A 10,460-nucleotide genomic window follows, 5' to 3' on the forward strand; every position below is an offset into this window, starting at 1 on the left:
GTCTTGATCTCTTTTTATTCAGGTTGTTTGTTACAGAGTTATTATTCATCAATGTTTTATTATAATAAGCACTATTTTTCCAAAGACAATTACCAGTAAACAATTTGCTTTTTTTGATATGTAAAAGTTTGTTGCTGGCTCCAAATTTTGACAAATGTTCACACCAAAAACATCCTAGGAAGTTGAAAGTTAGAACAAAGGTATTTGATTTTGTTAACAAACAATATATGCCAGTCTTTCGATTTTTGTATGCCTCAATATAGTAGGAGGTATCAAGCATTGCACTTGTCTGTCCTTCCGTACGTACATATGTCCTGATGTTTGTGTTTTAATTACTTCTTGAATTACCGATCTTGCTGAAACTGTCACAGTTGAATTAATTTAATGTGTAGATGATCGTGAAGGAAGCAATATTGGCTGCGACAAGTTTTGGCAGAATTATTGCCCTCTGTTTGTTGTTTCACTTACGATTCTTTTGTCCTCTGAAGCTTGCTTTCAGCTCCTGTTTAAATGCTAGGGGGATCTCACTCAAACTTGCACAATTGAATTACCTTAAAGGGATCTTTTCACGGTTTGGTAAATTGACAAAATCGAAAAAAGTTGTTTCAGATCCCCAAATTTTCGGTTTAGTTATGATATTTATGAGGAAATAGTATTACTAAACATTTGCCATTGTCTAATATAGCCATTATATGCATCTTTTGACGATTTAAAAACCTAAAAATTATAAAGCGTTGCAACGCGAAACGATTGAATAATTTGGAGAGTTCTGTTGTTGTCGTTTAAATTTGTGAAACTACGAAGATTGCTTAAATAACGTATAAAAGACGCAGCCTATGTATGCTTGGCAGAATAGCTCAGTTGGCTAATGCGTTTTTACTTCAGGATTCCGGGGGTCACTGGTTCGAGCCCTGCTGTGGGCTACTTTTTTTCCTTTTTTAAATTTTATTTTTGATATTTTACTGGAGCTTTTAAAATTTAATGTTTACATTTATCAATATAAAGCATTTAATGACAAACTTCAAAACATGCCAAAATCTGTGAAAAGGCCCCTTTAATGTGTTGACCATTGCGAATAATAGAGTTTTGACTTCAATAAGTTTTGGCAGAATTATGTAACTTTGTCTGTTTTCCACTATAAAATATATGGTCCCAAAATATTATTTAAATTGTAAACTCCCCTTTAAATACTTTATGAATCCAGCTCAAACTTCCGCATTTGAATGAGCTCAATGTTTTTGGAGGCATCCATTTAAATATTTGATTACATGTACTTTTGTATTTTTGTATGTTTTGTAAATTGAATATAATGAATATAAGAAGAAAAAATGTGATAATCATAAACTTTTTTATGAAACATGTTTTTAAATGTATTATATGTCATTATCAAATGCCATATATGTTGATAGAATCATTTTTCATTAATTCATGTTAATACCATAATTTGGAATTCATTTTTATCACTTATTTATCAAAATCTCTGAATTTTATTTGTGTTTTTAAAGATTGTTACTAAAGCTGTTTTAAGTTCTCTTCTGCACTAATTGCCCTTGTTGTGAAATTTATAACATTCCACAAATTAACCCATTTATGCTTAGTGAACTCTCCCATCCTTCAAAATTGGATCAATTTATTTCCAAAATTAGGGATGTCTAGTATATTTATTTCTATATTTAGAATATTTCTTACAGAAATTCCTTTAAGCAAACAGTGCAGACCCTGATGAGATGCCACATCATGTGCCGTCTCATTTGTTTTCTAGACACTAGGCATAAATGGGTTAAATAGTTTGATAATTATTATCTAGATCTATGTTGAAAGTATATTAAATTTGATGCATTGACAATTTTATCACACATTAGTTTTTTTCTTTTACTCTGAAAGGTTTAGTTCTATACTTTTGTTTGACAAGGGTCTCAAATGAATTAGTGTTTCTTCACTTACTTGTAATCTTTAATTCTAAAAGTTCATACCATTTCATGACATGAACCATGTTTATAGCGATTTCATGTTTATATTTTTGTGACCATATTTTTGCGTCATTATGTGTAATGTTCTATTTTATTGTTACTCGGATAATGTAATAAGTTATTACATATTTCCTGAATTCCAATGCCTGCTTTATTAAATGATGACTTTGTTAAGTTTAACAAGGAACTAATAACGAGTCTTGTAAAGTGCTGTGAGGACCTGTTTTGTTGACCTGCTTGCACATGTGTGCTATTAGTAGAGTGGATATACATGTATTGTTCAGTTCATACAATGTTTTGTACTACAGAAGGTCAGTTGTATTTATTATGATTACAAAAGTGTTATTAATGACCCAAAATCCTTAACATGGTGATGCAAATCTTGTGGTACACACAAACACGAAAACAACAACAGGAATTTAGTTTTAAATGTAGCTGAACTTGGCGAATATTTTGAATTTTTAGATATATCGAAGTGGAAAGTAATCTGTTGCAGGACACTTTTTTGTTTTTACAAATGAACGCATTTGTCTAGAAGTTTTGACTCTAATTATCTTCTTTATATTTCATGTCAACGAAAAAATTAATGAATCTACAGTATGTAAGCTGAGTTTGATTTTGGGTCACATGTGTTGAAAAACAAGGTCACCAAGGGAAATCTTACGGAAACCTTTATGCCACTCGAGAAGCCTCATTTATGAGACAATCTTTATGAAACTCAACTTGGTCAGAATATATATCTTGTCAATATCTAGTTCATGTTTTAATCTCAGTCTATTGAAGTCGAAAACTAGATCTCTGGATCAAGTCTTTAACAATTGGTGGGCAGTTCTCTGGCCCTCTCGTTGTCAATTCAATGTGTAATAATTTAAATTAAAAAAAAAAGATTGGTTTTATCTTACTTGAAGTATACACAATAGATTGTATTCATTTATTTTATTTTTAGCTCACCTGTCACGAAGTGACATGGTGAGCTTATGTGACCGTGTGATGACCGGCGTCCGTTGTGCGTGTGTGCGTGCGTCCGTCAACAATTTGTTTGTGTATACAGTCACAGTTTTCATCCAATCTTAATGAAATTTAAGGGACATAGGGAATATTGGTAGCCTGGTTTCTGATGTATGCAAATGGGGCATTATGTCGAGTATAAATATCAGCTTTATTACTTGGTCTTAAAATGGCTTGATGAACGTTAGGCGTGACAAGATTAGGAGTATTAACACAGAATGAACTAACTGGGCTGATCTTATGGCTTAACCCTCTCCCACTCAAACGCAAAGTCAAAATGGCTATGTGCAAACAGCATAAAACCAGAACAGTCTGCAAGTAACTCGCAGTCTGTTCAGGTTTTATGCTGTTTGCTGCTCATCAGTATCTAAGGGTTGGAGATGAAGCCTTTAAAACTTGAATTCAGTATAAAGGTCTTAAATTTAACTTTACTGTCTAAGGGACTTAACGTGCGTCCAAATACGAATCTAAGTGGTAACGGGTTAATCCTAAGGAGGAACTCTCAACTGTGCTTTTTAAATAGCCAGCTAATAGTGTCTTTTTTTCATTTATTTATAACAAGAGTATCCATGTACAAATTTATAAACATCTGTGTTTTGTTTTAAATTTATATATTTTAACATGTATATATGATTTATTAATCATTGTGTACAGTTTTTGTAATGCATACAAGTAATTGGATAGGATGGTAATCTTCTAGGTTGTTTTAAAAAGTTTTAAAATATTGAAAATATATAAAGATGGGCCATACTTACTTTTGAGACATTGCACTGTGTTTTAATGAAATAATCCTTGTTAAAAGAACATGTATTGGGATTTATAGACAATATTGCAAATTGACTGATTATGTTTGGTGTATGTTAAGATTAAATCAGATTTGGACAGTTTTGAAGTGATCTTTTGAACTGCAGCAATGTTGTTTGGTTTAGGTAACTCGTTTGTGTACACATTTTTGTTCACTATTTTAAGTTAAAAATTGAACAAATTTGGGTTCAAACATAAGATTCAGATCTTTTGAGTGAGTGACACAGGTGTCGGCTTACAAACATTTGACATGCTGTATTTGGTGAGAATCTAGGGGGTAAATGTAGAGACTATTACCTATTAAATATTTGTGTGAGAAATGTATTATATACCATTGTGCAATGAAAACATGGTCGTTATATACATGTTTCTGGATATTATATTAGCTTATATTGTTACAGTTTTCTTTCATTGGTAGGCATATATTTTGTGAAATAAATATATGTCAATTTATAAATGCCTTCTTCTTTTCATACCACACCCTTTAAAAATGTGTTAACATATTCAACGAAATTGCTCTGTTTAACCATAATCAATGGCCATGCTGTGTTCAATTTATATCCGCAAATGAGCGAATCAATTGAACGAATGATTGGTGGTTTTTTGGTAGTATTTTGTGTTTTGGGGCCTGGTTGCACACTGTATTTTACCATGGCATTGGATGGCTCGTAAATCCAATATGATGTCGCCAAACTTGATGATGGTAGTTACAACATCCCGGTCAATATTCGCTGAATAGCTTAATTGCTTAGGAAGTGAGTTTGTTGCACTGACATATTTGACATCGGCCTTGCAGCAGTTCCGACCACTCAGTCTAACAACTGCAATCAGGGCTGATCTTTATCTAACGTGATACGATTTTGCACAAGGATACATGTTTTTTCAACATTTAAGGCGTATATGTGTTTAGCTTGAGCACAGTGCCTGCTTCAACCGAAGGAGTCACAAGTCTTTTAAGATTGTAAATAAGAATTTGAGTCTAATACAGAGACACATCAGTTGCAAAACATCAAAAACTGTTATAAAAATCGATTGAAAATAGCTGGGGGCAAGGGCAAGCTAATAACATGTGAACCCATACACATTTATTTAAGCAAAATGTCTTACGGTAGATAGTGTGGTCCAATATATAATATAGAACTATATGCTTAAAAATCGTCTTGACAGTTACCCAGACATTTTCAGTTGACATTGCCGTGTTACCGTCAAGTGATCTATCTCTATGAACGTGTAAATGCGGTACGGAAATCCCTGCTCGATTGTTTTCCCTTGTTGAAACCCCACCATTCTGCATATCCTTTACTCTGCTAGATTATGCATGTTTAGAGTCTTGAAAGCGGATGTGGTGTGCATTTCCTGCGAATTCTTTGGCGAAGTATCGATGAAAGTGTATATCGTTCCATGTAAATACATGTACGCGGAAACCACAGTTCCGCATGACCCGCATCATGCAAAAATAAGTTTCATGCGCGGTTTGCGCCGGCTGGTCTCAAGCTTCCCTGACATAAGACCCATTTTTACATGACACGGCTTTATTATTAATCCAGGCCTGCAATGAAGAATGGTACATTCGTGCCGTAGGTTGACAGAGCGGCTAAAGTTGACGTGAATGCATGGTATGACATGTTTTTCATTCATTTCATTGTTCATTTCACTCGAGCACATATTAGGCTACTTATTGGGAGCTTTAATGATACTGTGTTGTCCGTCAGTCCGTACATGCGTGCGTCAGTTAACTGTTTTCTTTTAATGACTTCTACTGAAAAGCTGATCAGAGTTTTATCAAGCTGTTCAGAAATAATCGTTGGTTGACCCCTTTTCAAAGTTTTTTCAATCGTTCCGTTCCATTGCATATGTAGGTCACCAGAGCTGAAGGCAGAATTGCCGCTAGGGGCGGGTTGCCAATCGTCCAGTTGCAATATTTTCGTAGCAAGCATGACTGTAATATAGCATCATGCTGAACAATATAGTATAATTATGTGTGCGACGGTTTTTTTTCGCTCTTTATATACTCTTATGATGCAAAAAGATCAAACGTTATTTGAGCATTTTATTTTAAAATTATAAAATTATACGCATCATTTGGTAACAAAGACAAAGTTCAACAAATACAAGCAGTATATATTTATATTCAGAAAAAACACACAAATGAAACAGGAACAGTAAGCATCATCTTAAAATATATTATCATAGCCTTTTGTTCATTAAATAATTAATATTATACAATAACACAGTGAATAATGCACGTACAGAACACATCTTAAAAAATGTTCGTACTTCAGCCAAGAGCGTGCGTTATATTTTCAGAATACATGTACCGTGATACAGATAAAACTTGGTAAATTGTATTTTTAATCCAATCAAGTAATCTTAACAAATGAAGCAAAATTCATGCAAGAGTCTTTCCGAAAGTGAAAATATTGTCACGTAGATCCACCTCTTCGACCAAATTCGGATAGCAGCGTTACGGCGACGTGAATGTAACAGATGAGCGTCCTAACACATCGTTACGCAACATGTCGAAAAAGTTCATTGACGCCAATTGTTAATTTTCATGAAAAACACAGTACCACCAAGACATCTCATATGTAGTAATATTTGAGTTATTTTGCTTATACAACGGTTTAATAAATATAATAATGTTAGAATGTTCTTCGCCCCACAAGGCCAGTTTTATCGTAGTTGTTTTTATTTTATTTTATAACACCTGTTTATTATGCTAAGAATCGTGATTTTATAGTTGCCTTTCAATAAAATACTTATAAATATACTGAACACAAAATAAATGTCATAAAGACGAAGAACAAAAACAAAAAATACCTTGTAACAAATGGTGAACCACACGGGAATGTGCTAGCTTTCAGAGTATTTATTGTTAATATTTATATATTGTTGGTAAGATTTTGCTGCTTTCATCCAATGCCGTTCTGTGGCATGATGGACATTAACAGAACATGAAATCCCTCCTATGTTCGCAAGGCGCTCTATGTTTCTTGCTGCCAGAGATTAACGTGCAGGAAATGAAGCATCATGATCAGATGACCTGGTAAATAGGTCAATGCCGCCAGAATGACAACGCCTATAATCGCGATCGTTATCGTATCTAGGAGACATGGTTAAGGTGAATACTATAGAGCTAAAACAATGTACATAATTGAAGTGCGATTTTTGTCGCAATCACAGCAAAGGTAGTAGCTGCATAAGTAACAGCAGTAGCAATAGCAGAAAAGTAGCAGTAGTAATACGGAAATGAAGAAAAATAGACGAATGAGAAGCAGAAAATAGCAGAAGTAAAAGAGCATACCAGAACGAAGAACGAGAAGAAACGGCGAAAAGAAAAAACCCTGTTAGAACTGAATTCAGTTATAGCAGCACTTACAATATAAGTAAAAATTGTAGCGTTTCAAAATGAATTATCTTTTGTACTGGCGGTAGTACTGGTACCTGGTAGTTGTTGTGGACAAAGCAACAGTAGCAGTAGGACAAAGAACAATAGCACAAACATCAGTAAATACTGTTACAATGGTAAACAAGATTGGTAGTGGTTATTGTTGGCAGTGGTTTTGGGTCGTGTGATCAGAAGCAGCGAGGGTATGGATACGTATGCCAATGGTGGCAAAAACCATAGCATAATAGGCAGTGTTAGCGTTTACATCGTTTTTAAAGGATACGGATGATGGCCTTCTCGGCTGGTTCCAGCATATATAGGGACGTACTGAGTTCCCACTGGAGGTACCAGAATTTAAAGAACGCAAACAGGCTCTGTACAGACATGATGGTACTTAACTGAAAAAAAAACAATACATCAACTACATAACACGGATTCAAGCAAGTATGTAACAATGTATTGCAGTGCAATATAAGTTGATTAACAAAATTGAACATTTACTTTCGAATATTCTGAAACACGACTGTTGACCTAAATATACAGTTTACCTGTAGAATAGTTATTAAAAAAAACATGCAGTTTAAACCTTAGTCTATGATGAATCCAATTGAAACGATGGCTAAAACAAAACGCCATAATTAAATGACGACGGTTAAGCTCAAGTAGTGGCTCCAACAGAACACTATACTTGATAGACTATATTTTCAGCTCAAGTTATAGCCACACTAGTCCAAATAATTAGACGTAAGCTACCCCGCTTAAATGGATGTAAATCGACCTCATATTTATAGGAGTATAGCCACACCAGCTCAAGTTATGCTCGATTGGTCATTTATAGTCTCGGGTACTACTTAAATGTACCCCGGGTATGGAAAATATACTAAACGTTCCTGGCTAATTAGACTTTAACCGAACTTTTTCCTGCCCAAAATCCGATGTCGTAAAACGCGCTACGGAATACGAAACATAGGTGTTGTTAAAACTATTTGTACATTTTTGTTTCGCTCCTATGATTCGTCGTAATGCCCAAGCTATCGATTGAGAGTCTTTATGCATAACACCATACTGAAATAACTTTACATGTGTAAACGCATTCAAAGAAATGTATAAATCACTTTAAGTAACCAAACTACTGAATTAACTGAAATCGATAAACCGATTATATTAAATAAATGCCAGCTTATTTTAACTGAAAATATCAATTTATATAAAATACATTTACCTGTTATGAGTCCTGTTTTTTACTTAAAACTAAAATGGCGTAATTATCATGCCTGGTACATGTATTGTTAATTTCGCAATATGGGTTAATAACTTGAACGAAACATTAGTAATTCAATACATATTGATCTATTGGATTGGGTATGTAAGGGCTGGAACTCGCTAAACAAGAAAATACACAACTATACAGAGTAGTTCCGCTTTCAGTTTAAAGTAACATTACTACTCAAAATCAACGACAATTTCGTAAAATTGTGCGTAAAATAAACTTAACCAATTAAAAATCAGTGTTCCTTGTGGTAATTGCCGAAATTTCAACGCCAGATGTGGTCTGGTAAAAAAGATGTTTGTAGATACCAAATTCTCGTTTTTATTATTGTTTTGCATATTTAAATCCATTTTAATTTCCCGCAACGATATATATTTCTACGACACATGAACACTAACATGGTGTGGCAAAATAAAGTCTCTATAACGCTCAAAATCAACGAAAATTTCGTAAAGTATTTCGTAAAATAAAGTAAACAACTATAGCAATAGCCACAATTTCAACGCTAGATGTGGTATGATTACATAGATTTTTGTAGATACAAAATGCTCGTTTTGATTTATTTGTGACACAAATTTTCATTTCATTTTAATTTCCCGCGAATATACCTATTCATACGACACACGAACACCATGTTAGTTTTCATGTGTCGTAGGAATAGATATCGTTGCGGACGATAAGGGCCGATATTATGAGACAAGTGTACATGAAACAGATTACTAAAGGGAGCTAAGTTTAGCCAGTATGGTCAAAATATTGCCGATGTAAACGCAGTTTTCGTTTGTTATGTTCAAGAATACACATTAAACCATCGATTGACGTATAACATGCGTGTTCACTTCCAAATTTCGAATGTATTCATTAAGAGGGCCGATAATACGGATAGACATGCTAAATGTCAGAAACGCTAACTCCCCTTGCGGGTATTATTGACAGGTGAATAGTAAACTATAGTAAATTCCTATAAATTTCAGTGGTTATCGACTTAAAACAATTTTGTTCTTTGTGAAAACTATCAGTGCTTGTATGAACGTTGTGGCATGAAGCAAATTCAAAATAAAATCAAACAAAATTATTTTTTGAAAACTTAGCTTTTCCAAATTCACTTTTTACAGACGATAAATCGGATCAATCCAAACTAAAGAATGTACACAAATTTATACAACAACCAACGTAATTATATACACGTCTAAAATTAATGTGCATATACAGAAGCCACCAATTTGGTTACATAACAATTCAACAAAACATAACCACTTCATAAACAATCCATACGTACCTTCGTTTTTTAAATGCAAAAATCCGGAAGTTAAGACCCGTGTGTAAACAAGGCTTCTTTACAAGGTGCGGCTCACAATTAAGAGCAGGTAGTAACCAGTTTTTAATAATTTACAGTGTACATGGTTGCCGTATTAAAACCAATTAAGCACTTAGCCTTTGTTCATTAAATCTTGGAAAATCCGATTCGAATTGATTTTATTTCCCTTTCAACAAATCGAGTCCTGTCAATATTGATTTACATACAAGGCCGTAAATCACGAGCTCCACCTAATTTCAAAGATGCATTAAACATGATTAAAGGGACTCGCTCACAGTTTGGCAAAATGACGATTTCCAAAATAATTGTCATATGTTCAAAAAAAAAGAATGTATACATTATGGTTAAATACACGAATACAGCTCTTTATTATAAAAAATGTTAAAAATATTGGTTTAGTGACGGATATTCATCTTTCGGAATCGTTATAATAATTAAGAGTTTTTAACGCATTTTCTTGATAAGTTGGCAAATACGTCGAGTATTTTTATAGTCCTTTTGTTTCGCACATTAATATGAACGGCTGCGTGGCTGTTGTGCGTTTGGTTTTGCTTCCAGATGACCAGATGATCCCGATTTTTTATTCAATCTCTTGAAATGCCATTTCAATTAGATCCATTTAAATTTATTTAAAACATAGATTTAATTGTAAACATGTTTATTGGCATTTTTTTACAAATACGAACATCTGTGAACGAGTCC

General features: G+C 33.7%; 1 long non-coding RNA gene across 1 annotated transcript; it reads right to left on the bottom strand.

The window, feature by feature from the left end:
* Window positions 1-5,818: 5,818 nt before the first annotated feature.
* Window positions 5,819-9,977, bottom strand: LOC127863363 (uncharacterized). The gene is made up of 3 exons (XR_008041034.1): window positions 9,720-9,977; window positions 7,454-7,568; window positions 5,819-6,885 (listed from the first exon to the last, which is right to left on the bottom strand). It is a non-coding gene; the product is annotated as an uncharacterized LOC127863363 (long non-coding RNA).
* Between the last annotated feature and the right edge of the window lie 483 nt (window positions 9,978-10,460).

The sequence above is a fragment of the Dreissena polymorpha genome, unplaced genomic scaffold (genome assembly GCF_020536995.1).
Source record: "Dreissena polymorpha isolate Duluth1 unplaced genomic scaffold, UMN_Dpol_1.0 chrUn006, whole genome shotgun sequence".
NCBI lineage: Eukaryota > Metazoa > Mollusca > Bivalvia > Myida > Dreissenidae > Dreissena > Dreissena polymorpha.